Raw genomic sequence first — 27,687 nt, 5'->3', positions numbered from 1 at the left:
GCATAGTGGTGTTTGGTTTTCAAAGGTTAATGCGCGATCTTTCATGCCTCCAAACTTGTTTTATTTGAATAAGCCATCATCTGCTATTTCGATAAATAATGGCTAGATGATTTCCTTTAAATATATAATCCCCCCGGGCCACTCGTGTTTCTCTTCATGTTTTCAAAATTCATTAAATCGGCACTAGCATTGCTTATTTGTTGCAGAAAGTCCATTGACGGATAATGTGGTAAAAATGTCTGGAGAGTTGCATTAAATAGATAAATGGACGCCTAATTTTTGGTTAAGTTAATTGAACCTTAAAGTGAAATGAATCGTACGTAATCAAGGCTGTAAACTAAATAAATCAAGCCGGAATACATTTGACGTTTCGGAACCATTTTTGGCACCTTTTTGAAGGCACTGGAAGCTGGTAACAATATGACCTCTAATGCATAATAGCGCAAAACCTTGCATATTCGTTCAGCCGCAGCTATCCAGGCGGAAAGTGCTCTAACATCCTGCTTACAGCCTTCACCTGTCATTCTGCGACTACTACATCTTTTTTCTCCTGGAGAAGACGCTCAAAGACCATCGCTTTCTCTTGAATGATCAGGTGAACGAAGCTGTCACACATTGTTTTCAACAGCAGTCAGCAGAATTCATCACCACGTGTGTGTCTCGCCTGGTGACACAATGGAACTGATGTGTTAATGCCGTGGGCGCTTAGTTTTAATCATGTAATCTCTGACCTCTATTCTAAAGGTCTGTGATTCGTTTGAACATCCATTATATTAAGATAACTGGTCCGTTGTAACGCCTGAGGCTGCTCATAACTTAGTCATTGTTTGTACTATGAATTTAGTGTTATTTTTCTGGTGATGTATGGAAACGTTAGACAAGAGTGTTGAAAAAAATATTGGCGGAAGAAACAGTATCGGTTTAATAAATTACGCAATGTGGGGTGGGGAAATGAATTGGAAAATGTGCAAGAAGCCTTTCACTCCTTAAATGAGCCGCAAAATTATTTTATTAAAAGTCCTTTCGCACTTTTAAAAAATAAAAACTCGAAAAACAGTTTTTTGCATTATAAGCATTATACGTGGGATTTATTTTTAAAAAAGTAGTTCGAAATTTGATCACTAGGGAGCTAAACGATTTATTCACTCCAGTAAACAAATTAGATTTTGCGTTCGTTATAAAAAGGAAGAATCTGTGGGTTCCGAGAATTCCGTTTTTTGCTCATCGTGGTCTTATTGTTCGGCATCACAGAAATGATTGAAAGAATTGATAAGGTGCAACAACCTCGTTCTGATTATTTAGTGATTGCCTTACATTTTGTGTGACTGCTATTGTAGGGTTAAAGGTAAGCCTCCACCTGTTTCCCTATAAAAGTAAACACCTGCATCAATTGAAACCCCAAGACTATCAAAGTCGTCGTGATTTAGCCCAGTAAATGATGAGGAAGGTTCTGCAGGATCCATCATCTTCTTCTTGTCCCATTAAAGCATGCGCTTGTTGGGTTGAGACAGATATCCTCTCAACTTTTTTGGCCTTCCTCTACTTTGTTTGCCGATGGATCTCTAGTTCTTTACTATATTTGCTCTCCCCTGTTATCCATCTTATTTATATGTTTTTTTTTTATTCTTTTTTCCATCATATATCCATTCATTATTAGGGTGTATTTTGCATTGTTTCCTGATTTTTTTTTCATTTTTAACTTCATCTCCTAGTGTTCTATTAGTTATTTTCATTTATATCATCTGAAGAATTCATCTGAAGTTAACACTGGATCAATTGATAGGTTTCTTGGAGAGTGTCAGTACAGTAGGTTTTTTATCAGCCTGTCAGGTTAAAAAAAAAAAAAAGCTAATGGTAACACCGGAAGGAAACATGTAGTCTTCACTACGGTTGGTTGAGCCCTGATAGGCCCGGAAGAAGATCGTAGCATCCTTCTTTTGCTGTGCAAGAGTGTGACTGTTGAAGATATGTCCGATGAGTCTACTCTAGCAGTGAAGAGCTGGAGTTACGAATGGTGGTTTTGCTCAGAATGAACTTCTGTGGTATTTTGCCGTGATTGACATAAAGGATCTCTCTTGAATTTTTTGGGTTAAACTTATGGCTTTATTCCTAAAAAAAAACAAAAAAAAAAAAAAACAGGGGCATACAAAAAAATACAGAATGTAGTCTTTTTTTTTTTTTTTTTACAAACTAAAATGAATAAGTAAAATACATACGCCAACGGTATTAATTAAGAGCCTAGGGTATAATCTATTTGCTCGAAAAAAAAAGAGCAGTGAGCGTTTTTAGCCAATAATAATTATAATAGTCACAGTGTTTTTTGGAAGGAGCCATTGGTAGTTTCCCACATTTGCGCCATAGTAACAAATAATACGGACCCGACAGAACCAGAAGAAGAGGAATATAGTGGAACATACAAGAAGAGGAACATAGTGGAACATAGACGAAGAGGAACATAGTGGAACATAGACGAAGAGGAAGCATAGCGGGCAAGAACAAGAAATATAACCCAAAGCAGGTGAAGTGCAAACAAACGAGATCGGAAAATCCAGAACAGAAGAAGGGTGGAAGAAAACCTATTCCAATGATCCAGAGTAGCTGTTGGAATTGATTCTCGGTGTACAGGTTTTTTCTCCCTTCTTTTAGGGTATATCCGTATCTCCTGTTATTGAGCAGGGTGGACAGTGGGTTGAGTGCTAGACAGAAGCATAGTGGGCTCAGGGCATTTACCTGGAAGATTCCCATTCTGATGAGAATTGGTGTGGTCTGGTCGTAATTCTCTCAACTTTGATGGTGGTCTTTATGTCCAGTGTATTATCCTAGTGACCTCATCATGTCCGGGAGTAGACTTCATCTGGATGATCACCTGGCATCCTCTAGTGATGTGCTGGATTGTTTCTAGGGCAAGGTGGCATCGACTACATGTATCATCTGTTACTCCAGGGTCTTTAGCGAAGTATTTCCTATAGCTCCTGGTGTTGATTACCTGATCTTCGATAGCGAGCATGAACCCTTCGGTCTCCGGGAAGAGCTCTCCTTTCATGAGCCAACCGTTGGACCATTTTATCGATGTAGTTCCTTGATGGAGGTCATTGTAGTGTCCCCCATGCAGTGTTTTCTTCACCCATCTTACAGTACTAGTAGCTGTTGGAGTTGATTCTCAGTTCAGCACTGATATCAGGATGCAGTTTGGCTTAGACAAACGCAAGACCCATGGATTGCATCGTCATCGAGTCGGACGAAACTACCAGCTGAAGACCGTTGAAAATGTCGAAGCCATGACAGAAGGAGAGGCATACATATCTGGGGATGATGCAGGACCATCAGTTAGAACACAAGGAGATCAAGGCCCGCCTGACTGAGAAATACCATCAAAGACTGAGAAACTTGCTGAAGTCAAAGCTGAATAGCGGGAACATAGTCGGAGCCATAAAACACTTATACAATCTTAGTACTAACATACTCCTTCGGGATCATAGATTGGATCAACGATCAACACCGAACAGGAGGAGATTATGAGATCGACCAATATAATGTTGACCAAGAGGCGCCAACACCACCTGAAATCGGCCGTCGAGAAACAAACCATAGTCCGTAGAGAAGGAGGGAGGGAATTGACTGATTTCATTGAACAAGAGAAGGAAGCGATAAAGAACCTGCAGAATTACTTCCAGGAAAACACAGTTCCGATCTACTAAGCCATGAGGAAGATAAACAAACGGCACCGAACACTTAGCCTTAAAAAGAGGACCACACTCACACAGGCAGAAGAAACAAAGACAGAAAGATGGGTGAAGAAAACGCTGCATGGCAGATAATACAATGACATCCATCAAGACTACATAGATAAAGGCTTCAACGCTTGGCTAACGAAAGAAAAGCGCTTCCCCGAGACCGAAGGATGCATGCTCGCCATCAAAGACCAGGTAATACACACCAGAAACTACAGGAAATACGTCGTCAAGGATCCCTGAGTAACAGATAACGGACAAGACGATACCACAAAACAGACCAGACATAACCCTCATTGACAAGAAGTAAATAGCTACCTTCCTGATCGACATAGCGCTACCTAACACAACAAAAGCTCCAGAAAACATACGAGAAAAATATCGGGAAGTACTCGGACCTAAGAAAGGAAGTCATGATGATCATCTGGACCCAGAAACAATCCAACACATCACCGCTGGATATAGGGTTATGTGCTTGATTGTTTCACAGACACGACGAGGTGGCCAGGATAATAGAAGGTAACGCAGAAATACCAGCTGATTAAAGAAAGTTTACGTGTACAAGTATTAGCCTCAGGCTGTACTAACGACCTCTACTCACAGACTATACTGACCCAGTATAGTCTGTGAACATTATGATGTGCCCTGGTCCCAGTACTACTGGAACTAGGGCACATCATAAGGGACAAGACGATACCACAAAACAGACCAGACATAACCCTAATTGACAAGAAGTAAATAGCTACCTTCCTGATCGACATAGCGCTGCGTAACACCAGAAAAGCTCCTGAAAACATACGAGGAAAATATCGGGAAGTACTCGGACCTAAGAAAGGAAGTCAAAGATATGTGGCACTTGGAACAAGTAATGACCATCCCGATCATCTTGTCAACCACCGGCTTGGTGCCAAAGAGCTTCCCTAAGAACCTAGCATCAACAGGCTTCCCTAAGAACCTAGCATCAACAGGCTTCCCAGAGAACACTTACATGGAACTGAAGAAAGCCACAATCCTAAACACCTGTAGGACAGTAAGAGAGTTCCTTGATCAATATTAGCAATAATATATATAAATATATTCACATATATAAATGCAAAGAAGAGAAAGACAAATCAAATCAGACCCTTATGTAATGGACGTGGGACAGTATTAGATACCCCAGCTGATGTTGCAGATGAAAACTCAACAGTTACTTTGCATCGATATTTACAGAAGAAAAATCACTGCGGGATGCAGAGTGGTCACAAAGACGCAGTATACTCATATGTGCGACTAGGTCATCATCAGAAATTTCATCAGAAGAAAGCGAAGAAAAACCTGTTGATCCAAAAAAGTATACTCTATTGCAAAGTACGAACTTCAGGCCGTACTAGAGACCCCTACTCACAACTTTTACAGGAATACTGGACCATAAGAACAGACAAAGTGATCCCGCACAAAGAGACCGGACATAACCCTCACCGACACGAAAGAGAAGACGACCCACCTGATCGATATAGCGGTGGCAACACCAACAACGTCCAGAAACCTACGAGGAAAAGATCAGGAAGTACGCAGACCCGAAGTCAAAGAGATATGCCATATGGAACATTATCTCGATCACCGGCATTGCCAAAGAGCTTACATAAGAACCTAGCAACAATAGGCCTCCCAGAGAACATTTACGTGGACGTCCAGAAAGCGACAATCATGACCACCTGTAGCGCAGTAAGAGAGTTCCTGCCCTCGTGGGTAGCATAGTTGGTAGAATGCCGTCTTCCCTACACCTGTGGGAAAGACGTTGGGTCTAGTCCGGTCTATTACGAGAGGCATTTTCATGGGCCTTTTTCACAACGTGGCTCTGTTAGTCGGTCTCAGGCGAGGGCAGCATGGTTTTTTTCGTCCAGCAAACAGAAAATAGATCACAGAACACACGCAGTTTACATACAATATATATGGAGCAATATGGCCTTAGTCGCTAATGCTCCTAAAACCCAATAACAATGAGACATCCTCGACCAATAATGGTACCAGGACATAACATGCACCCCAAGCACCTGGTACGAGTACCTGTCGCAGGATGGGAAAAAACAGTAAGGAGAATAAAGAGTTAATATTAATAATTTCTTGACGTGCTCTCCAAAACGCAGCCAAGGTTCTTCTCTGTGTCGAAGTGCTGAGCGAAAGAGATGCTCTTACCAAGGTCACTCTGATTTATTTTATTATTGATTTGTGCTGCGTGAGTCGATGCATATTATTATTTCTATTTTTCTCGGAAGTTGATGTCATTTGAGAGAATGTCATGTACAGACCGTAACATTTAATTTGCATAAAGCTGAATTACATATAACGCTTATTTGCATAAAAAGTAAAAATCGCAAACTGTTTCTTATTTTCTATTGCAAATTTGTGCTGTTTTTTGCATAACGCTTATTTGCATGGCCAAGCTCAGTAGAATTTCACATTTTGTAATGGTTAATTAAATAGTTGTTTTTTTTATTATTATTCTAAAAATATTTTTTTCTTTACTTTTCACTTACACAGTAATTACGCCCAACACAACATTCAAGCAGCGTTTTCCAGTTTATGCACGTTTAGTTTTACGAACCTAATTGTTTTCCTGCAGATCGATAACGTTTTTGATTTTACATTAACTAATAGTATTTTCAGTTTTCTGGTTCTTAAAGATGTTTCCCACACATAGACACAAGTGCAAAGTACAATGTATCGGTGTTCCCACATTACGTAAGTGCATGTTGTAACAAGGTCGTTCCTTGTGTTGTTAAGCAGCTGCATGTGGCCCACACCCAGTTGCACTTTCTTAAATCAAGAACACTGAACACATAAGTTAAACCATATTTTAAACATTTTATTTTTACCCAGTGATGCCACAAAAACGAAAAGACAACTCTTAGAAAACAAGTCGCCGTTATCAAGCATTGGCCAGTAAGCTCTCGCAAAAATCAAACAGCAAAGAGGTATGGAATATCACAATCGTTGTCGCGAATCAAAACAAATCAGGGGACAATCATGGGTCAATTTATAGGAAATGCTAATCCGAGCAAGAAACGACATAAAGAGCATCAACCAGAGAAAATTCAACGAAGCCCTGTTTCGTTCGTACACTAATTTCCGTGCCTCCTCGAAAAAAAGCAGAAGCTTTAGCGAAGCAACTGGTTGTTCAAGGAACGTTTAATTGACAATGGATTCATCGATGATATTAGCGCCAATTGATCAATTTGAAAAATTACATTCTGAAAAACAAAGTCACGACAAGGAAGCAGTGGAGCATTGGCTACGAAATGTTTGGCTGACGACCATGAGCGTTACAAAGCAGAGAACATCTATAAGTGTGATGAAATGAGAGATCTATTACCGTGCCCTCCGGACGATGGGCTCGTCTTCGCAAATGAAAATCTATCTGGAGCGAAGGTGAAAAAAGAAAGAATAACAGCCCTCGTCGCATGCAACTGGAGAGCAACGGATAAGGGAACAAGGAAAATGAAGTAAAACAGGAAGAAGAGGAGGAAGAAGCAGTCTCCGATCTATCAAATACAGCTCTGATGGAAGCTCTAAACATCCTTAAAAATTGCATCTCTGCTAGAGGACTGCTGGGAAATTCTTTGGCCGCTTTTAAAAACGGCGTAAAAGTAGGAATATGCAAAACCCCTAAGCATGAAACTTTGATTTTTTTTTTTTTTTTTTTAAATACGTAAAAGAGTCCATCAGCTATTTTCTTACTGAGAACGTTTTGATTTCAATACAGCACAAGTTCATTATGGTGAAATTGGATGTTAATTTATAAACTGATATTGCATGTCATTTAGCACTTTGTAGACAATGTTCTCATTACTAGTTGTTTTGATGGTTTTACTTATAATAATAATTTTTCTGTTTATACTCCGAGACGACCAAACGGTCAGAGGAGTTCACAAGATAGACAGAATACAAGAAACAGAATACACTGGCTTGAACCCCGGTCACTCAAGGCACGTGTACTTAAGCACCCACGCGCCTGACCACTAAGCTACGGCGGCCTTTCATATGGTTACTGGGAACTATTTGTTTTTTTTGTATTTTTTCTTCAATAAACGAAAAAACTTTCTTTATTTATGCTATAAATTTTAATATATCATTACATAAACAAATCATTGTGTACATTCCTCTGGAAGATATTCATACTGACAACACGTGCACTTTTGGCACCATGGCAACTCTTGGCCCATGTTCCTTTAAGATCTTTCCCGATAATCGCATATTTTTCTTTGAAAAAATCGCTACGCAATATGCGTTATGGTCTGTATTCATTTATATGCGTTCAGCATTAGCTTGTAGTAACAGGATTAGCGAACTTTTCCGATGAGGGTACTTCTGCAATGCAGTAGCTCAGTGGTCAACATAGAGCACACATGTTTGATTGATCGTGGTTCATACCCAGTTGACTAATAGGTATTTTTGTATTCTCTCTCTCTACCTTGTGAATTCCGTTGACTTTATGTGGTCGTCCCGGAGTATAAGCAGAAATTTATTTATTTTTATTTATATAACGTTGGTGTGTGTATAGGCTGATCTCATGCTTTACAGAAAAATCGCTAGAATATCTCACAAGGAGGAAGCTTGCTCATCGGTAACCGGAATAATTTGTTAAAGGCCTTTTTACTGGGGGCTAACTGGAGCAGCGCCTAGTGAAAAGATCTCTAACAAATTCCTCTGGTCATTGATAAGATTTGAACAGATCTCTCCAAACTAGTGGCAAGTGGCGAAATACATGGTATGAAGTAATACCATGTATTTCGCCACATCCAGGAGAGCAACGCCCTTCCATCCCCCCTTTTCTCCGAGACCTATGTCGTGGGATGTTTTCCAATGTGATAAGCAGTGATGATTAGTAGCATTTCTGACGGTACTGTTTTGTCTTTCTCTCCTCATCAAGAAGCGCAGGGAAAGGGCAGTTTAGTCATCAGCTAATGACCCTGAGAGAGGTCGCATATGCTTACCCATCGTCACTAACTATGGGAGTGCAGTGTGGAACTGTGCAATTAATCAAACACCTTTGTTGAAGCCTCCAACTGCGGAATGCCTATCGGAACACTGAGAAATTGCTTATGTGATAGCACTTGTGCCGCGGCAGTGCATCTGTTTGCTTGTATCCTCTGAACGCAGACACTACATGTTCCGTTAATTAGTAAACGCGAAACTCCTTGGTACGATATGAAATCTGACTCCCACAATGAATTCCTTACGTGCTTGTGACATCCCCTAGGCGAATGGCAACTTCCCGTTTTCACTTCTCAGAACTGAGTTCCTGTGACGTGAACAAGGGCGAGGTAAATTTAGTGTTCAGCACTGTCTACAATTCTCTTGCCTTTACTATGTTCTACGATTACAGCTGCACGCTCACTTAAGTTGCAAACTAACTTGTTGGACCTTTTTTTGTTAGTTTGTTTACATTTAGGGGATTTTAGTCGTGAAAGGTTTGAATTTATGGAACTTTTTTTGCCCAGGAGAACCACTTTTCAAGCTGGTTTGGATTAGCTGAAACCAAGGGATAAACGTGCTTCTTTTAAAATGTCAAATAATCATGAAGGACTGATGTACGACTCAGAAATTCCATGCGTTTATAACATTTGTTTATATTTAAAATAAAAAAATTATGAAAAATTTTCCTGTACAATTTCTTAAAAATTGGTATTTAACAGAACTAATAATTCTCCAGTTAAGACTAATTACATAATTTTTCATTTATTCGTGTAGTAAAAAAATACAGAACAACTTAAAAATGCAATTTACAATAACGTATATGACAGTAGTTGCAAATCAGTCTAGGAGGTTGCCACTTAGATGACAAAAGGATGCATCATCTACCAGAGAAACCATAAGAACTGCAATGTTTTACATTATGTTCTTTTGAGTGAAAAACCTGCTAGTTATTCACAAGGATAATTTCATAATTGCGAAAGCAATTTTTCATAGTTCGCGCCACTAAACTGACCTTAACCAAAGACTTACTAAATGTGTCTGCAATTTTTTCCAGACAGGATAGAAGATAGTACAAGTTGACAGTCTTGTCAATCAATTCGGCCTGGAGAGATTGTGCAAGGTTCATGGGGTAGAATTTTTCTCACCGTGGTCTGTGCTTGTTAACAGGAAAGACTGTTTTTACAGGGAACGGATACACTTAAATGGAAGAGGTGCAAGAATATTTGCTGATGCCATTGAGACATTGTTAGGTGGATCGGAAAACTACTAGCTTTCTTGGGGGGAAATACAAAACTAATAGATTATCTAGAGCCACAGGCAGGGGTAAAAGTGATTCTTGTACTGCTTCTGTTAGAAAATGCAGCGCATGTAATGCAAGGAGTCGGATATTTCAGTCCTTGCTGTCGGTCATCATGGAACAAGTGAATACATGGGCTGTGTAAGGGTAACTAAGAGTAAGAACAAGTGCATGTTATAGGATTTAAAAATTTACCATTATTTTAGAAAATATTTAATGTTTAAAACAGACAAGCACTCAGCAAATTTGCTTTCACTGTATACATTCAAAAGGGACCGGATTAGCGTAGCAGCAGGAGTGGCACTGACCGAACTGTAATACAATGGGTAGGCCAGTTTTGATGCGGTTTTTGTTTACAGAATGTAGGGCTGTACCGAACTTACGGTAACAGGGGACAAAAGAACGCCCACTCCCTAGAACGGTTTCGGATTCCTTCAGAAAAGGAAGACTCCAGATCAGAGAGCACACCATGTTCGAGCAGTAAACAAAGTACAAACAGGCCGACACGAAAGGCATTCAATAAATTCAAGGGCGGTAACTTGAAAGGAAGCGTGACGGAAGAGGTAAGTGGTAGCGGGCATCCCAGATAAAATTCTAGCGATGATGTAGCGCCCAGATGCTCTCATCACAAAGAAGGCAGTTTGACCTACCAGAATATGGTTAAAAACAAAGGAATAAGAAATAAGCAAATGAGAAAGAAGAGAGTGATGGAGGGCTACCAAATGATTGGACGAAAAATAAGGGAGAGTTTGAAACAAAAAGGTGATGCAGAGAGCAGACGAGAGCCCAAGAGTCAGAGTCCCGAAACCTGAAAGGAAAGGATCGGGTGGAGAATTCCAGGGAGAGGCGCGTGAGAGTGGCGAAAGGATATTTTTGGAGTGCGGGAAACGCGTACGGAAAGTCTGATCATGATAGTTTAGTGCGTAAAGATAATAGGAAAAGGCAGAATGACCTGGAGAAATTCCTGAGTGTGGGAAGATCGACGTGGAGGCAGAAAAGAGCCGTAAGCCTAGCGGATCAGGGAAGAAATCGGAGGAACACCTGAAGGATCGGAAACTCACCCCCAGTTGGTAGAAAAAAGATACAAAGTAAGTCACTTTAGTGAATTTTACTAACGAGAACGGTGTTGTAAAGAAATCCATGGGAGAAAATTGGACAGGACAGTTTGAGAAGTATTGTAACGTAATGACTACTATATTGTAAGGATAGGAATAAGATATAATAGAAGTAGAGAGAGAGAGAGAGAGAGATAGAGAGAGAGAGAGAGAGAGAGAGAGAGAGAGAGAGAGAGAGAGAGAGAGAGAGAGAGAGAGAGTGAATGTTACTCATCTGTGATTAGAGATATTGATAAGAAACTTAAAGAAACGTGTTAAAAGAAAGAATTGATTTCATGAATTGTCTAATTGCTATTAACGGAGTGAACTGTATTCAGTAAAAATTTCCTCCATAGAGTATGTAAGAGAGAGTGAAAAATTATTGGAATTATTCAGTTTATGTTGGAAAGGATATATATATATATATGACCATATAAAGGTGTATAAGACAGAATATTTAAGATTTTGTATTGAAAACATAGTGGAAGTTTATGAATTGTTTAAGAAGGGTGATTAAGGGAGGATACCATTTCATGTATAATAATAATTACTGTGTTGTAAGATTATGATAATCATGAATAATTTAGAATGTGTAAATAATTGTTCTACGAATGGTAAATAAATCCTTGTTGTGTTAATACCCCTTGTTTTGTCTTAATAGACTGACACCTCAGAGCTATAATTAGTAGTACGAACTATCCAAGCTAGGGAAGCTAGAATAAAGAGAAAAATAATAAAATAAAGTCCTCAGTACTTGGATCTTCTGATGAACAAACAGGATAAAATTAATGGAAATAATATATTATACAGCAGGTAGCATGTGGGCCTTGGAAGGGAAGTGAGGACCCCCTGTTTAAAGGAATAAAGAAATAAAAACAACAACCTTTTTGGTTCCAAGGTAAAGGGAGAAAGAAAAGGCCAAGATTATAGATTAGAATAAAAATATATAAATAAAGAAAATAGCGAAGAATTAGAAAAGGATAAATAACAGAACATAATAATTAATCAATATTATCCCCCCACAGTATACTTGCATGTACACCAATGCTAGGAGTATAGTTAACAAATTTGATAGACTTGGCGTACTAATTAAATCATCAAATGCAGACATGAGAGGGATATCAGAGACATGGTGTCGCTCACATATAAGTGTTGAAAATTTAAGGTACAATGTGTACAGAAACGACAGACAGGACAAGAGGGGAAAGGTTACGCTCTTAGTTAAGAAGCATATTAATACGGCTTTGCATCCAGTCGACATGGGTGGCTGGTGCGACCTTCAGTCAGTTTGGTATCATATAAGCACTGGGAAAACACAAAAGAGTAGAAGTATGTGATAAGCCTAATGACTGTGATGAGTATAATAATAATAAGATTCTTTATTAACATAAATTTTATACAATAGTGATTCCTTACACAGAAAGCCAGAGGAACCGTACAATTTGTTGTTTATACAAGTGATTTTGTTTCATAAAAAAAAAATAAATAAAATAAAAAATAATAAATAATAATAATAATAATGATAACTAAATAATAATTAATAGATCAAAGCAAAGATGATAATCAAAATGTAAAATTGAAGTAGTAATTACAGCGAAAAAGGACTACAAGTTGAGCAGAACATGAAATGACATCGGTTAACTACGATCGGCACTTACATAAATGTCCTTTACAAACAGCAAGATAGGACAAGATGCCATCGCGATATGCCTTGTCTATAGTCCACAGGTCGATGTCGAACGAGTTGAGAGTGTTCAGAGTCACATTTGGGAAGTGTCTCTTGAAATTCTGTAACTGCTGGAGCCTTGATCACAAGGAAGGGGTACTACGGAGATGTCTGCCTGCCAATCGCCAACCAACCGTGTTCCAGATGTTGATGTGATCCTGCTTAGCTGAGCACAGATGAAGGAATGACTTTACTTTTAGCACATGGGCTCTGTGGACTATGGGCATATATTGCAGGTTGCAGCAGAGAGTAGATTTAGATGTGTAGATCTGGTGCGACCACAAGTTGGCCCACTTCAGCACCCAGAATTCGAGGCCCCATAGTTTCCTGAGGCTGGTGGGTGGTGCCGCCGACCAAACTTCCACGGCATAGGAGAGTACACTACAGAAGTAAGTTGCGAGGTATTTCTTGATTATTTGCTTATTGTTCGTTTTGCACAGATCAATTTTCATTCCCCAGAATGCTCTCAGGGCTTTGGAGTACTGAGCTTGGATTTGTTTTTTATAGGTGAGGTTGGCATCAAGGATTACTCCTAGGAATTTGACACTGTCTGTGGGAGCCAGAACATTTCCTGCCAATTCCGGAAGTAGAGAAGATGCAGTATCAGCAGAAGTCATCCGACTTGGCGTAAAGATGAGATAGTTTGACTTCTCTGGATTGATTGACAGGCCAAAAAATTTAGCATACTTACAGAATGTATTTAGGTAGCTGTTTACATATTCAGAGGCGGTTTGTCTTTCTTGTTAATCACCAACATGGCGTTTGCATGGCAAGTAGCAAACAATACCATCAGCATTCGATAGGAAAGCTGGAATTTGATCCATTCGAATATTGCTGCAAATAACAAAGCTGAGAGAGAACCACCTTGTGGGATCCCTGCTTCGACGCTTTTAGTGACTGTAATGCCATCGCCTTTGAAGTGAAGCATTCTCCTAGATAGCAAATTATTGAGGATCTCGAGCATATTTCCGGATATCCCGTAGAATTTCTCAAGTAAGGCAAGAAGGGGTGTTATTTGGATTGAGTCGAAAGCAGATTTCATGTCCAGAAAAATGGTGTGAAGATCTTCGTTGTCATTCCAGGTGTGAAGTGTTTTCTGTGATAATGACTGTAGGCAGGTTACAGTAGATCTATTAGGCATGGCATAATGGGTATGTTCTGGCCTATGCGCAAATATTGCGAGTGCTACATCATTATAGATGCACTTCTCGAGGCATTTCAGGAAGGGAGAGGCAATTGATATTGGCCTGACGTCAGCCGGTCTTTTCCCTCGAGGCTTTTTCGGAACTGCCACGACTCTGTATGATAACCAGCTTGAAGGCACCTGTGCAAATTTGAGTACTTTGTTTAGAGTTGAGTGAGCTCTTTGCTGATGAAATAAGAAGCAATTTTTAGACTAAAAAGAGGTATTGCGTCAATTCCTATGGTGGACTTGTCAGGTAGTGAATATATTATTTTTATTAGTTGTTCTTCGGAAATTTCTGTATTACTAGAAGGTGAAGAAACGTTGAACGCTTCGTCCCAAGGATATGCTTCGGACACACGGTGATCTCGCTTAAAACGCAGCACATGCTCACACCATTCCTGGACATCTAAAGATAGAGGGGTGCAAACAAGAACATATTGTATATGTTATTTTAACTATACGGAAAAATAGAGTGAGCCAGTTGTTGTTGTAGGATTTTAGTAACATCGACGATTAAGGCCATATTGCTCCGTGTATATTGTCTGTAAATTGCGTGTATTCTGTGGTCCATTTTCTGTTTGCTGGACGAAAAACCCGAATATCCAGGAGAAAAAAACTGTTACCCTCGCCTGAGACCGACTAACTCAGCCATGTTGTGAAAAAGGCCCATACAAATTCTTCACACCATCGACGGGAGATCTTTTCCATCCGGTGCCGAGAGGACAGCGATTCTACCAACTGTGCTACCCACGAGGCAGTGAGCCAGTAAAACAAAATGTCTTATAATGTGGAGGTTTACATTTCCAGACATTGATTAGAATTTATGGCTTGGTCACTCACACACTAGCAAGATTTATTGGATGAGTGTTTTCTACAGCAGCATGTCAGAGAGGCAACAAGAGGAAGAGATACTCTTGATCTAATTATCAGCAGCGATTCTTCGTGCATTCAGAATCTGCTGGAATCCAAGCACGGTACCAAGTACTATAGGTTCTAATACCTCTCGTGTTTGGGGTTTACATAAAAAAAAAAAAAAAAAGACCCACTGGTTGGCAGTAATCACAGTGTACTGATGTGGGATTTACATAAAGACATAACTACTGGCAAGGGAAAAGGGGAAGGATTTTTACTTTCGTTAAGGGTGAATTTAATATCGCAGTGAAGCCTATGGCGGATAAAAATTAATTTGCCATCAAGTAACAAAGGAGATTATAGGCAAGCTAATGTAGATTACGATAAAACTCTGGCAAAGAAAAGTAGCAATGACTTCTTTATTTATATTAACGGTAGAAGGAATGGGTTGAATCACATTGGTCCATTTCAATGGTTTAACTGCTGATGATCCTGCTCAAATTGCAGCGTCTGGAGACAAAGCATCTGGAAAGAGATCTGACTGTGGTATTTAAGGCCCTGAATGGATAGAGTCAGCTGATGCTGATGGCTTTCTTCCGTTTGCTCAGATTACACACGAGGGAACATAAATTCAATTTGCAGAAGGATGGTTGCAGGATAGATGTGCAGAAGTTTGCCTTCAGCAACGGGTAGTTGATTGTTCGAACACACTTCCATCTATTGTTATTGAAGTGAGTATCCTGAATAAAATCAAGAAAGAATTGAACAAATTATTGGAGGAGTTGGACTGGTGATGTCGACTTTTTTTTTTGGGTGTGCTTTTTTTTTTTTAAATCTAATCTAGAAATTAGATATTGTGAGGACGCCTTCATGGACCCCGAATGGACATTTCGCTTTTTAATCTTAATAGGAGGTGAATTAAATTTGAGATGAGATGAGATGAGATAAATGAAGTTGATATGAGATGAGATGAGATAAATAAATAAAGTCATGTTACATAAATAAAGAAAATGTTTTGTTTATAGGCTAGAGGAGACTAAAACCCCCAAGAACATTTTATTTATATAATTGTATTGTCACGTGTTAATGTAAAAGCTCTCAACCTGACACATACCAGCCTCCTTCTCCATTCTCCATGCAAAATTTTTCTGAGCCACCTGCAGATCGTCTGCCTAACTTTGCGCATGACCACAAGGATGCTGCCATCTTGAAAATTGACTGTTGGGAAATAAAACCAGCAGATGGTGCCATCTGGGCGTTCACAGTTGCCAGCAGACTTAGATCAATAAGTTGTTTCAAGGTTATCGTCAGTTTTACACAATCTGCACTTTATGTGTACAGTTTCCATTTAAATGACTTTTGGATGCTTTATAGCTACCGGTACAAATTAATAAATAAAGCGTTACTTCACTTTGCCTGCATTTCAAATAGAAGGTCCCAATATACTCATTTTGAAATCTGTTCCTTGCAATACTTGAATTTTCTTAAACCCACATACAGAAATTAGGTTCTGACGTCCGCTTATTTAACAAGAATCTCACTTTTTTCAAATTTTCATTTTAGGCACCATTCAGTGAACGATGTCAGTTTCTAACCGGAGAAGCTCGTGGCTCCCTCTATTTTGTATTTTAGTAATTGTGTTAATATAGTGATAATATCAAATTAAAATTAAAAGACACTTTTCTCTACTTATATATGCAAGTTTGTATAGTGTGTTTATATCATTTGTGCAAATTTCGATGGAAATTAAATAAATCCCCTACAACTGGTGTGATTAACACCTTCTATACCAACTTGTTATTACTACAACGACGTTGCCAACGTTTCGTGTGAAAAATATCGTTTTTTTTTTTTTTTTAACTGAAGTGTATATGAAGTAGGTGAAATATATTTCCTGTTGTTTTAATAACTGGTAGCGCTATTCGCGTTTATATCATTTTCCCTTTCTTTTTTTTTTCTTTTTTCTTTTTTTTTTTTTTTTTGTTATTTATTTATTTTCGTTCTCGTTATTGTTTCTTTTATAATGTTACAAACTTTGTTTCAGCATTATTTCGGCTTCCGTTGTTTAATATCTTGCAGTGCACAATCATTTGAACAGCGATATTTGTTCATAGAACTTTTTGGCTGGCAGCCAAACAACGAATAATGAGCGTTTTAAGACAAGGTCATCAAATTTATTTATAGGAGGTAATAAAGTGGCTTTATTCCTTCATTCTCTGAGACTTTCTTTGTCAGACTTTTAGTTCTGAAATAGGCCACGCTGGGTTATTATACTCTGCTTTTTTTTTTTTTTTTTTTCTCAAAACGAACTCGCATGGCTCTTGCGGCCACTTAGCGTTCTGTGGACGCAATTGCTTAACAAGAGTACTTCTAGACAAGTCCTTCGGTTAAACCTTCACCTGTTTATAAGGGCTCTTACTTCTAGCTATGTGTACTTCTCCACACTTGAATCTGGCGGCATTTTGGATATAATCCTAAATTATTAAAGGAAGAAAATTTTATTTTAAATTACCTCGGTTTGGTAATATATTCCATGAATAAGTAAAAAGGTCTGGGAGTCCAAGGAGCAACTGAAGGGGGACAGATTTATCAGAAGAAGCGGCGTCATTACAGATCTAACGAAACATGGCTTAGTAATTGCGAATTTGGAAGAAACGGAAGTCGCCTGTAAAAAGGCAACACGGGATTCCCTTATCAGTGTGTTCTAGTTCCAGCAGATAATGGGTTGCCATAGAAACTTCACACTCTGATGCCCAGTATATTCTCGCTTTCAGAAATTCACTTTTTAATGTAAAAACAAATATTTTTTGAAGAACATTGCCATTCTACGTTATGATAGAATTATCACGGTTTGAACTTGGTCACTGTAGGTCAAATTCAGTATTGTTATAGAGTTTTAGGAGCATCAGCGACTAGTAAGACCATATTGGTCCATGTGTATTGTCTGTAAATTGCGTGTGTTCTGAGGCCAATTTTCTGTTTGCTGGACGAAAAACTCGAGTTTCCGGGAGAAAAATCTATAATACCTCGCCTGACACCGACTAACTCAGCCACGCTGTGAAAAAGGCCCATAAAAATTCTTCCTGTCATCGACGTTACTCGAACTCGGGTCTTTTCCGCGCGATGTGGGGAAGACAGCGATCCTATCGACTGCGCTACCACGATGTCGAATTTAATGTGATATGCTGATGCATGATATTAGTTAAATATGGTTTGTATTTGTTAATGAATACACCAGAGCATGCCCCTATTTTATTGCTAAAGATTTGATTTTTGTTAAATATCACATCGTTTCAGATATAGTATATTTTCGATGGTTATTTTTCACATTGTTTTCTTTATTATTATTTTTTTATTATTTTTTTATATACTTTCTGTTATTCTGTGCGTGATGGCCGTCATTTTGATGGTTTTTCTTTTTTTTTTTTTTTTTTTTTTTTTTAAGTTAGTGGTGCTGTTCTCATTTGGGTCGCTGTTGTATCATTTACCAGGTTAGTTCATCAACTGTGATCTGGGATAAGAGTGATAAATCAGTTTTATCGTGTTCTGTGAAACTATCATTCAATCATCTGCGGTAGAGGTCGTCAGCCGTTTAAAGAGAATCGACTTCCTCTGGTTTCAGCCTTAAACAGTTCTCTTAAAACTGTGAGAATCGCAATCGAATTGTTAAGACTCGGCGATCGACCGGTTGACGACCCCTGATACCCATCAGAAAGCAAAACACGACCTATTGTTGTCTTGAGTGAATGGGACACTCACGAGAGGACGGTTAAAGTGATGATCGCTTCGTAATGACGTCATAGTCGTTGTTTCTTCACTGGCTGCTGATGAGATGAGAGAAGAATTGAGGAATCCGAGCTTTGACCGTCACAACTACTCAAAACAGGCCAAGGCTCTATAAGTTTCCTTTTGGCTTTTATGAGGTGATCAATAGAATTCGAGAAACGCTGATGCACGGTGCAGGCTCAGGCCAATGAATTCCTGCAGAATTCATTTAAATTTTTACATTTCCAACTTCATCTTAATAAACGGTGCCACAGGTCCGGATGTCTTCGGTACTTCCCAGCATTGATTAAAATGATTCTACGGCGCAGGAAATTTCTTTGGGATTTTGGTTCATCGTTTTATTAATTCGTTTCTTAACTTACATGAAATGGAATTTAACATACATTAATAAAATAATTTAGATTAACTGACGACGTATCCATGATTTTATCCATATTTTTTTCCTTTTTCATTAATATATGTATTAATTCTTGACAGAGTCCCGTCGATGAGTTGTTTTCGTTGTCTTGTAAATGGTCTTAGCTGATCCCTCGAGGCACTTGATGACTTTGCAAAGTATTAGCAGTTTTCTACCTCTAATGCTTTGTAACGTTTATTTCTTTTATTTCTTTAAGCGTGCCTGCTTTCCTTAAAAATTTATGGTAGATGCGTGCACGTATGATGTACAGACCACAGATTTTTATTGGGAAGATAGGTTGGCTTGTTAGAAGGGCGGTTGATAATTTTGATTAACTGCTACTTGTAGAGATTTATAATGATAAGAATACTATGTTCTGTTCCGCAGTTAAAATGTAACCTTCATATTTTATTATTCCCTATCGACTCACCAAATTCGAGTTTTCACAATTAAACTCGTTAACATTTGATGAGAATTTTTAAAGGAGCCGATTGAAATGTGTATTTGTTGGTTTCTTTAATCTCTATTGCATTTGTCTGTGGGCAATTCTAGTTCTATTATTTTATGTTTTTATACTTGTAGTACCAATGTTCTGACAAAGTTAAGATGAGTTTTGTTCCCTGTGATTCTTTTTGCGTTTTCAATCTTACTTATGAGATTCTACCTCCCTCCACCTCCCCTACCCTAATTGTTAATAAATCTTGCTTTTTCTTTTTAGAGAACAATGGGGTCAGAATGTTCTCATTTCACTGTACTTTAATAATGTGGTGTGTTAAAACTACCTTACTTATATTAGCATTGAGCATTAGCATTAGTAGAGGCATATGATGCAAGAAAGTAAGCTTATGCAGAATCAGCCAAAAAAAAAAAAAAAACTTCCACTTCACCCCTTCGTTCCATTCACTAATCTTGTTGCCCTTCTCTGTACTCGTTCCAGCAGCTCTACATCCCTCTTGAAATGAGGCCTCCAGACCTGTATACAGTACTCAAGGTGTAGCCTGACCATTGCCTTATACAAGGGAATCATCTCCTTATTCCTTCTAGAAAAATTCCTGTATATCATTGATAAGACACCATGAGCTACTCTTGCAGCCCGTCTGCACTGCTCAGAGAACTTCATATCTGCCTGCACAATTACCCCCAGGTCATTTTCATTCTCTACCACTGTCAGTGTAATACCACAGAGTTGATACGTTGCTCTGGGGCTGCTGTTTCCCATATGTAGTACTTTACATTTGTCAATGTTAAACTTCATTTGCCACCTCTCTGCCCATCTGCTAAACCTTTCCAGATCCTGTTGCAGCAGCATAGCGTCTGTAGTGTCCTTATCAACCCTGCCAACCTTTGTATCGTCTGAAAACTTGGACATTAAGCTTGATATACCATCATCAGTATTATTTATAAATACAGAAACCAATAATGGACCCAACACTGAACCCTGAGGGACTCCGCCAATAACACTAGTCCACGATGAGCAGTGTCCATTGATTACCACTTTCTGTCTTCTCCCCCTCAATCACCCCTTTATCCATAGCAGCAATTTTCCCCCAATGCCACACTGCTCCAATTTGTGCAGCAGTCTTCCATGTGCAACAGTATCAAAAGCCTTTCTAAGATAATATCAAAGTTATTCCCTGCATCCAGTTCTTTTGCGACTGCATCATTGTATCCAATCAAATCGGTCAGGCAAGATTTCCCTTTAACAAAACCATGCTGTGTCCAAGCTATAACTGAAGTCTTGTCTAGATGATCCTGCAGTGCTTCTTTAATCATTGCCTCCATTAATTTTCCTGGAATAGAAGTTAAACTCACAGGTCTATAATTACTTTTGTCAGCCTTTGATCCCCCTTTGTGAATTGGGGTCACATTTGCACATCTCCAGTCTGTGGGTACCTCCCCTGAGTCCAAGGAAGCTCTCATAATTATGGCTAAGGGTTTGCTTACTTCCTTTGCTGCCTCCTTCAATATAACTGGATAGATCCCATCCACCCCAGGTGCCTTTTTTGTGTTTATCTTCAACAATTTCTCCTCCACTTTACTCTCGGTTATTACAAGATTATCTAGCTTACTGCCAGAGTTGAATACACCTCTGGCATTCCCCTCGCTGAATAACAACTCCTCATGTGTGAATGTCGATATTAAATGTTCATTTAGTTTGTTAGCTACCTGAGCAGGATCATCAACAGTTGAACCATCGATATCAAGTGGACCAATCTGATTCATCCCCTTCCTTCTAGAGTTTACATAAGTAAAGAACTCTTTGCTGTTTTTCTTTGCATCCCTTGCCAACGATTTCTCGTAATCTGCCTTCGCCTGCCTAACCTCCTTTGTAACTTGGTTACAGATCAACTTATATCTATCATAGGCTTCTGTGTCGCGTGTTATATTCTAAGAAAATAAATTTTCCTAGAAAATGTAAATGTTTTTAGTGTGATTTAGTGTATGATTTAGTGTATATTATAAACTACAAATCTTTTAAATGAACTGTAAATAGATTTTTTCAAATGTAATTTGAAAACTCGATAACGTCGTGGCCAGTTATAATACTGGGTGTCTACAAACCTTTACAAAACTAAAACGTTACTGACAGTAGCATACTGTCATTAACAACCCTGCCAACCTTTATATCATCTGCAAACTTCGACATTAATCCGATTCTTTGCTAGCAGAGACAAGGCGGTGATTATTCCTTTGTATAAGGCAATGGTCAGGCCACGCTTTGAGTACTGCGTACAGATCTTGGAGGCCTCATTTTAGGAAGGATGTAGAGTTGTTAAAAACGAGTACAAAGAAGGGCAACAAGATTGGTGAGAGGAACAAAGGGGTGGCTTACGAAGACAGACTTAAGTTCTTCAAATTGCAGCGTCTGGAGACTAGACCCTGCAATGTGATCGGATTGAGGTGTATATAAGGCCTTGAATGGTTTGAGCAATCTCAATGCCGATGGGATTCTTCGGCTTGCTCAGATATGAATCTGATGGGCATAGATTCAAATTCAGGAGAGACAATTGCAGAACAGATGTGAGGAAGTTTGCCTTTAGCCAGCAGGTAGTTGTTGCTGGAGCAGACTCCACCTGTTGTTGTGGACGTTGGTAGCATAAGTAAATTTAAGGCTGAACTATACAAACATTTGGAGTAAGTGGTTGGGGGAAATGGGGTGGATTTTTTTTTTTTTTTTTTTTTTTTTTGCTAATGCTGATATACCTTCGACAACTATACAGGGTGTTTCAGTTAAACGTTTCAGAACTTCTAAGAGGGGTAGGGTACATCCTGACAACTCGAAATCATATAGCAATGTGGGGTCGGAAATGCTTTCCTGAAGCGGTGTTGTACACAGAAGCACCATAAAGAAAAGAGACCGTAAGTGAGAAATCGTTTTAATAATACATGAAAAGAAGCAAAAGGTACATGGATTAAAGTAAGTGTTCGAAGTTTCTTCCACGGGCTACAATGCACGCCTCACATCTCCGACGCATGGACATCCGAACATTCTGGAATACTCCAGGCGAATTTCGAATTTCTTCGGCAGCTACTGCGATTCTTGCAACCAGCTCCTCAGCATTGTCAACAGGGGTGTCATAAACTAGCGATTTCATATGACCCCAGAAATAAAAATCAAGACATGATAGGTCGGGTGACCGAGCAGGCCAACGCACGGGACCACCACGTCCGATCCACTGTTGACCAAATGTGACATCCAGGTAGTTACGAACATCTCCGCTATAATGGGCAGGCGCTCCATCGTGTTGGAACCACATTGTCTGTTGCGTCGATGCAGAAATCTGTTCATCTCTCAAAAGTTGTGGTAATACTTGCTGCAGAAAGATCAAGTAGATAGGTCCAGTTAGACGACACGGTAACAGGTAAGGTCCGATGAGGTGATCTCCCATAATACCGGCCCATACATTGACCGAAAATCGAATCTGTGCTGCACAACGTCGTATTGCATGCGGGTTCTCGACCGCCCAGATATGGTCGTTATGCGTGTTGAAAATTCCTTCCCTTGTGAAGGATGCCTCATCGGAAAACAACACTTCAGCAGGAAAAAGGGGATTTGTAGCACATTTTCCAAGGTACCACTGTGCGAAAGCAATATGAGGTTGAAGAAACTTCGAACACTTTAATCCATGTACCTTTTGCTTCTTTTCATGTATTATTAAAACGATTTCTCACTTACGGTCTCTTTTCTTTTTATGGTGCTTCTGTGTACAACACCGCTTCAGGAAAGCATTTCCGACCCCACATTGCTATATGATTTCGAGTTGTCAGGATGTACCCTACCCCTCTTAGAAGTTCTGAAACGTTTAACTGAAACACCCTGTATATATTATTATTATGGCTCACATATTATTTCTCCCCGATTGGGGGTTCCACCTCCTGACGGGTATTGCTACCAAGTACACAAGGTGGACTTATTATTAATATTGCTCTTATATTATTTTTCCCTGATTGGGGGATTCCACTCTGTGACGGGTACTGCTACCAAGCTTTGTATCGTCTGACATTACAACCTTTCATTACAACCTATCGTCTGACATTATCACTTTGTATCGTCTGACATTAACACCAGATATTACAACCACCTAACTAGGTGGTTGTAATGTCTGGTGTTACTGTTGGTCTAGAAACTCTCTGACTATCCTACAGGTGTTCAGAATTGCGACTTTCTGGAGTTCCTTGTAGGTGTTCTCTGGGAGACCTATTGCTGCTAGGCTGCTATGTAGGCTCTTTGGCACCATACCGGTGGTCGACACGATGATCGGGATGGTCTTTACTTCTTGCATATGGCACATCTCCTTAACCTCATGTCTTAGGTTCGTGTACTTCATAATTTTTTTCCTTATGGGTTTTCTGGACATTGCTAGTGTTCGGCACCGCTATGTCAATCAGGTAGGTAGTCTTTTTCATCTTGTCCACAAGGGTTATGTCCGGTCTGTTGTGCGGGATAGTGTTATCCGTTATTATGGGTTGGGGGTATCTAGTACTGCCGGGGGTTCGTACTTGTAGTATGGTACACTTTCTTTGGTCAACTGGTATTTTCTCGCTAGCTTCTGATGTATTATCCTGGCTACTTGGTCGTGTCTATGAGTGTATTCAGTCTGGGTGATCACATTCGTCCCCGCGTTGATGTGTTAGATCATTTCTGAGGCAGGTGGCATCGTCGACATGTGTTATCTGACGTTCCTGGCCCCTTTGCGATGTATTTGCTATAGTTTCTGGTGTTGATTACCTGGTTTTGGATGGCCAGCATGAATCCTTCAGTCTCGGGGAAGAGCGCCCCGCTTGTGAGCCATGCATTGGAAGCAGTGCTATCGATGTGATCTTGATGGAGGTCATTGTAGTGTCTGCCATGGAGTGTCTTCTTTGTCCATCTTTCTAGCTTAGTTTCTTGTGCCGTCTGGGTGGGAGGGGGAGCTCCTCGTTTAAGTTTAGTGGGATATACCACTTATCTATCTTCTTTATGGCCTGGTAGAGTGGTGCTGTGTTTTTTACGAAGTAATCCTTCAGGTTAACTATCGTTGTTTTCTGTTGCTTTATCAGGCCCCTTTCTCCTTCTTGTTAGTCTCTCCACTGCTGACTTCGGATGGTGTTGGTGGCTCTTAGTCATCATTGTCCTTTTCTTTCACATGATATCCTCAAGCTCGGTGTTAGTCCAATCTATGACCAAGCTATGTTAGTCCAATCTATGACCAAGCTATGTTAGTCCAATCTATGACCAAGCTATGTTAGTCCAATCTATGAAAGGAGTATGTTAGTACTTATTATTATTATTATTATTATTATTATTGTTATTAATATTATTAGCTATATGGTGCAAGGAAGCCTGAGGCGTTGGTACATCAGCCGACAAAAAAAAAAAGAAAAAAATTCCTGAGTTACCGAGGGTGAGAGAGAGAGAGAGAAATAAAAGGGTATCACCAAGAAAGAGAAGAATGGTGATATCCAGCTCAGGACCCTGGGTGTGCCAAGCCCATACTCACCAGATATGAACCCCTGGAGTTATCATCCACTATTATCGACTATATATCATGGAGAACCCCTGGAGTTATCATCCACTATTATCGACTATATATCATGGACATAGCGTATCAAGTACTGCTTCATTGTTATCGTCAAAACTGTGCTTTCAGTTAAAGCCGAAGGTATAAAAACAGAAAAAGGTTAACCAGAGACTGGCTTTCAACTGTATATGACTGCTGAAAACGGGCCAAAAACTGAACATTGATATTGATATTTTTACTTAAAGCGGTCTCAGCTAACCAATGGCAATCCCGCTGTCAGTTACACATAATTTACCAGTACTCTTATATACTCCCTCTCCTGCAAACAGGAGAGGGAAATACAGGGAGGGAAAAAACCTGCCATGACCAAAAAAGATTGATATGAACAGACTCAAGTCTCCACGATTTCACAGAATTCTAGGTAATTCGGTATACACCATACCCCATTACAAATCCAAGGCTTCCAGATGCAGAGGAGTCTTCAGCCTAAAAAATATTGCAGTTGCAAAGGCTTGGAAAGCCAAGAAGTTCTCCTGTTTATGAACTAGAATGGTCTCGCAGCCTTCTGCCATAAGATGGAGATTACTAACCCGAGAAACCAATTCAATTCGTAGATCACAGTACTCCTCACAGTTGTGCATAATATGTTCCCATGATTCTCTTTCGCCACAGTGGCAACTAGATCTTTCATTAATTCCTAAATCATGCAACGTTGCATTAATCGAACCATGATCAGTTAATAAATTTATTTATTTATTTAATTTTTGTTTTTATCATTGTTTTGTTCGGATTTTTTTTTTTTTTTTTTTTTTTTTGGCTGGTGCAGCATGAGCCATGGGCTTTTTTGCACCATGCGGCCGTTACTAATACTAATAAGAACATAACTTGTAAGTTTGGGGGAAAGCATTTGAATTTTATCGATGCTGCATTTCTTAAATCTGGGAAAAAATCTTGTGTAATCTGCCCTTTATCACAAACACTTCAACGCTCATGCCAGACTTTTACCAAAGCATCCCAGATTCTTGTCCTTTCCTTCCTGGGATCTGCCAAAATGTCCACCTGTATATTCAGAAAATGCCACGGCGGATGAAGTAAGCCAATGCACAATATAATAAGTGCAGATCAATAGGCAATTTTCCAGTCACAATCTGCAGAGCTGGGGTCGACACAGTTCTGCATGCCATGCACATCCTAAGGAGCATTACTCTTTGAATGAAACTGAGCTTTCTAGTAAATACTTTTCCACTTACACGTTCAAACCAAATTGGTGCACCATACGTTACCATGGGGATAAATACACATTCATACAGCAAGTTCAGCGTCTTACCTTTTATTCCCCAGCCAACTCTAGTGATTCGAGTAATCATCCCAATAAATATCCTCATCTTTTCTGATAGATAAGTAACATGTGAGTTGAAAGTCAAAGATCCGTCAAACATAATGCCTAGATATTTTAATTTCCTTGCCCATTTTAGGCTCGACCCATTCATTCTAACAACTGGGGGGTCTTCTACTCGAAAATTGATCCTTAAAGACCATTGTCCTTGTTTTGGTTCCTGATATAGTCAGTTTATGTAACCTACACCAGCTATTAAGTTGAAACAAAACCTGCTGTGACCTGGTTTCTAGTTGCATCCGTGTATTTCCTTCAATAAGCAACACAAGATCATCGGCATATGCCACCATCTCTGTATGCTCGAAGTCCCTACACAACCAGTCCTCCAAAACGAGGTTCCACATTAGTGGTCCAAAGACCGATCCTTGGGTCCAAAAACCGATCCTAGTCACCTCTCGAACAATAGAATCAACCGACGACTTAACAGTCACCGTACTGTGCGTGAAGTAGTCCTTTACACCCTAAAGATCTTAGTTGAACAGCCTGCAAGTCTCAACATCATAAGAACGCTGCTCCATTGAATGGAGTCAAAAGCTCCCTCAAAGTCAATACAGATTCCCAGGACATACTTACTGTTCGAGCCTAATATATAGTTTCGCAATGCCCGGAGTGCATCTTCTGTTCCACGACCTGGAGTAAAACCATATTGTCTGCCAGACCAGCCTAAGTGTTTTTGTAGTATAGTCAGTAATCCTTCTCGCCAGCATCCTTTCACACACCTTTCTTAATCCAGGGAGGAGGGCAATAGGTCGATAAGATCGTGGATCATTCTTTGGCCTAGATGGTCCCTTCAGTATCAGCTTTAAAGCCAAAAACTGAACAGTTGGAAACTATAGATTCGTCACTATTGTTGGAAACTGCAGTAACTGCAAGAAAGTAATAGTATTCGCCATATAGTGCAAGGAAGCCACAGGGTTTTGCTGCATTGAAAAAAAAAAAAATAAATAAATAAAAATAACGTAACATTCCCGTCCGTAACTCATCTAACATTTCATTGACTCCTCCCATTCCTCTCCCATCCCTGTGTTACTTAATATATTAATCACCTTAAAAAGAGTATACTGTATTGTATTTTATAGTATCATAAATGCCGCATTTTCTTTCACTATCTTAAAAAAAAAAAAAAATGACAGCAATTCTTTATAAAATGAACTGCAAATGCCATGGCGGTTTTAGACACTTCTAAGTCGGCTTGAATGTTCTACTAAGTGCAGTAAAGGAAAATTTAGCTGCCGTGTTTGTGCAGTTAATGAACAGCCTT

At 39.4% G+C, this 27,687-nt stretch overlaps 1 protein-coding gene and 1 pseudogene across 1 annotated transcript in view; one reads left to right on the top strand and one right to left on the bottom strand.

Moving 5' to 3' along the window:
• LOC150077674 (coatomer subunit beta-like) overlaps window positions 1-3,062 on the bottom strand; it is a 217,166-nt pseudogene extending 214,104 nt beyond the window's left edge.
• Window positions 1-27,687, top strand: part of LOC150077673 (uncharacterized) — a 372,161-nt gene that overhangs the window by 257,270 nt on the left and 87,204 nt on the right. The gene's annotated exons all lie outside the window — the stretch shown is intronic.

This window comes from Mastigoproctus giganteus, chromosome 11 (genome assembly GCF_048544385.1).
Source record: "Mastigoproctus giganteus isolate SK-2022 chromosome 11, ASM4854438v1, whole genome shotgun sequence".
Classification (NCBI taxonomy): Eukaryota; Metazoa; Arthropoda; class Arachnida; order Uropygi; family Thelyphonidae; genus Mastigoproctus; species Mastigoproctus giganteus.
The sequence above is the reverse complement of the archived record's forward strand: the minus strand, read 5'-3'. Positions and strand labels throughout refer to the sequence as shown.